We start from the raw sequence: 4,050 nt of genomic DNA on the forward strand, positions 1-4,050 counted from the left end.
CATTCTTTCAAATTTGAATAATCAATTAGTTCCATTGGGTATTGGGATTATCACCTAAAAAAACACTAATGTGTTATAAGCTGCATTCCTTCAAGCACTTTACTTCATAGTACAAGCAATAATCAACACAGGATAAAAATTATGTATGATCAACTTTAATTTAGATTAATAATATTTACAGAAACTCAACATATATAGCTGATTAACTTATAAATAATTTGTCACATCAATACTTGAAATATAATTGCATTGATAAAAATTTTGTTAAAAATAAAGTAAATTTAGTGGTTTTATTTCATCCTGCATTATGTAACTAGCTTGCATATCTAGATATTTAAGTAGACAAATTACTTTCTAGATAATACATAAAAAGTCAAAAATTCAAATTTGGAGGTTATTTAAATGATAAATGTCATTTTAACAATTAGAGAATATCTGAGTAAAGACTGAAGGGCTTAACTCATATCAAGTTCAAAGTAAAATATTAATTAACATCAATAAAATTTAGATAACAACTTTACAAATAAAAATAAAAGCATAATATAGCAAATTTTCAACTGAAACAAACCATAGAAGCTAAAATTTTGAGTAAAGCTGACTTGAAAAATCATGTTTCTCAATTTTAAAGTATTATTAATTATAACTTTGTGCATGAGATTGTAAATAAGCTAATACAAGTATTCCATTGATTTTTTGTCTAGAATTTTTATAATTAATAACTGTCATTTTGTATAGTTGCTCCAGGGAGATAATAGTAATCTAAAAGCAATATTCATAAGAACACTCATTGTTTAGATTTCTGTGATCGATTGTAATATTTCCCCAAAAGACCAGAAAAATAAGTCAAGAATATTTTTAAAATATATACCAAATACTTGGCACATATTTACTGAGCCAACAGGGGGTAAATGAGCAAATAAATAATAATTCTGACATATTAAGCAATCACTTTCTCTTGATAAAACAAATTGTATGTTTTGTGATTTTATTTTATGCCAGAAAATGTCTTGGAAAATGTTGAAAGAATGGATAAAGTAGCATACATATTTTTTTTTTTTTTTTTGTGGTTTTTGGGTCACACCCGGCAGTGCTCAGGGGTTATTCCTGGCTCCAGGCTCAGAAATTGCTCCTGGCAGGCACGGGAGGACCATATATGGGACGCCGGGATTCGAACCGATGACCTCCTGCATGAGAGGCAAACGCCTTACCTCCATGCTATCTCTCCGGCCCGTAGCATTCAGTCACCTACCTATACATTTATTCATTCATTCATTCATCCATCCATCCCTCTCTCCATTCATCCATCCCTCCACTCATTCATGTCTCCATCCTTCTATCTCTAACTCCATCTTTTGCATATTAGGTACCAGAAGCTCACAGCTGCTTGATCTTTCTATATCAAACTCCACTGCTCTTCCTATACTTTCCAACTGGCTGTTAATTTATTATGGCAAGATATTTCTGGATCCCATTTCTCATCACTTGTATGGAAGAATCCCATCTAGCATTAGTGATAACACCCCTGGAGTTTGACTTTGATTTTTGCCAAATTGTATTTCAATGCTGGAAAGAATCACATTTATACTAGTGCAATTCCCACAAAATTAGGAAACATACTAGCGACAGAAACATACCCCCCCACACACACACACACGCACGCACGCGCACACACACACACACACACACACACACACACACATCGACGTGTTAGCACTAGAGAATAAAATGTCCAAATTGTTAAAAATAAAATCACTGGGACCAGAAAACTAGTTGTATCCTTTGCATGTGGAAGATCCAAGTTCGACATACAGCACTATAGAATCCTCTGAGCAGCATGAGGTGAGGCCCCTAAACAAACCCAAACTAAATGCAAATTCTAATACAAGGAAATTAAAGAGCACCAGGTGCAATAATAAGCAAGATATGTAATTTAACTCTCATTGCTTTTCTCGTCAAATGATGGCTATCTTATTAGATTTCAGAACATTGTGCAAGTTAAAATAGGTAAAATTCATCGCTTCTCGGCCTTTTGGCTAAGATCAAATGTAGTATCTGTTCTTATCAGTTTAATATTTGTTACGTCATCTATCCGACGACAATATATTAAATGGATTTTTGGAACTAGGAACTAGAATAGGAGCCTGCTTTGCCCATTCCATGCATCGACCTGGTATTGCAGTACCTCCAGGAACAGTACCAAAAAAAAGAAAGAAAGAAAAAGGTAAAATTCTTTTTTTATATAAAATCTTTATTTAAGCACCATGATCACAAGCACACTGTAGTTGGGTTTCAGTCATAAACAGAACACTCCCCTTACCACTTACTATTTGATGAATAGTACCTATTCTGTTTTGAAAAACAAATTCCAATAAAAATAGGGAAAGGGGATGCTTTCTCAATGGGATTTTACTTGGAGTTGTAGATCAAACTTTCTTATTTTTTCTGTTTTCATAAATCCCACAAGATTACTCCAAGGCTTCTGCACATCTGTTTCACCCTATGTGAAATGCTGTCCAAAAAATCTTGAGATAAAAAGAGAAAAAAAATTTTCATGTGTAAGTTAGCAGCTTTAACTCTAAAATATGACCAAAATTTAATACTTTCTGAATACAGACAACTGTCCAATTGCTTGCCTATAAAATATTTTGATTATCTTTAACTTTATCTATAAATTCTAGCAAGTTAAGAACTAGGAAAAAAACAGAACTTCATAGAAATGCAGAGAGAGAAAATCATGCAAATAACATTTTCTTTCTGGGGCTGACCTACATCTTCTATTCTTGCTTGTTTCACCAGATCCCAGAGACCTTTAAAACAGACTGGTGATGGCACCAGGGGACTCATTCAAAAAAGAAGAGCAAGTTGAGTTATGTTAATTGAGAGTGCCCACACCAATTGTCTGTGGTTGTATAAGCAGTTTTTCTTTACTGTTTCCTCATTAGTCATTTTGTCTCTGGGCATTGAATTCTTTCACTTTTAAGAGAGTAACATCAGCATCAGAGCTCATAGGGAATTTGAGAAAAGTAATGGCATTATATAATGTACAAAAAAAATGAACATCTAATGAAAAACATTGTCAGTGAATGTTGAATTGAATATTTTAGCAAATAGCAGGAAAAGAACCACAGTGTTTAGGCCTCACTGTTTTTATTTTGTTTGTCATACCATCAAAGTTTTGAGTTACTCTTTGCACTTCACTCATATATCACTCCTAGTGGGCTCCATGGACCATATCGAATGCTTGGAATATTGAACCTGGTTTGGCCACATGCAAGACAAAAGCCCTACCATCTGTACTGTCTCTCAGCTCCTAGTCACAGACTTAACTGAAAAGAATAGATTGTATTCTTAGACAAATCAAAAACCATTCTCAATTTTGCTTACAAACATGTTTCGGGTACCTATTTCTCAGTTATTAAACAAACTTTGGAATAGAATGATTAAAAACAACTGCAGGGAACTCTGTGCTCTTGTCATTTTTGTGAATAAAAGTAACTTATAAGAAATGACACCTGGATATGACAAAAGTATTTTAAGTCATTGAGGTTATCCACAGAGAACAAGTAGGTTTGATTCTATTTTTAGAACTTTACCAAACTACATGAATATTTTCATGGATGAATATATTTCAACTTGCCCTGATGGACTATCTTGGTAGACTACTATCTTCAAGTTATGCTCCACTCTGTTATAATAATATTCAAGCAAATTCTTTATTTAATCCCTTTAATGCTTTTCCGAAAAGTTCCTTCTGATATTGGCATCATTCTGATATTTATAAATTCACAATTCAGATTACCCTAAGTGTCAGTTTGGAAGTTAAATTATTCTGATACAATAAAATAACAAAACCTTTAAAAATATTTATATTTATACTTTTCTACCTTCCTTAATATCTTCCTAATAGCTACATTGAAACAAGGTGACTTTTATTTAAGGTTCAATGAGAACTCTGTAAGATTTAACTGAAAATAATAGTGTTGACCTTGATATCTGATAGAAAAGAAGCAAACTTTGATGCACTCCTAACTAAACAATAAAAGAGTCCAG

The 4,050-nt window shown here is 32.9% G+C and overlaps 1 non-coding gene across 1 annotated transcript; it reads left to right on the forward strand.

Annotated features, from left to right (window-relative positions):
* Positions 1-2,013: 2,013 nt before the first annotated feature.
* On the forward strand, positions 2,014-2,204 carry LOC126008145 (U2 spliceosomal RNA). The gene has a single exon (XR_007495530.1). It is a non-coding gene; the product is annotated as a U2 spliceosomal RNA (small nuclear RNA).
* Positions 2,205-4,050: the final 1,846 nt, after the last annotated feature.

This window comes from Suncus etruscus, chromosome 4, assembly GCF_024139225.1.
Source record: "Suncus etruscus isolate mSunEtr1 chromosome 4, mSunEtr1.pri.cur, whole genome shotgun sequence".
NCBI lineage: Eukaryota > Metazoa > Chordata > Mammalia > Eulipotyphla > Soricidae > Suncus > Suncus etruscus.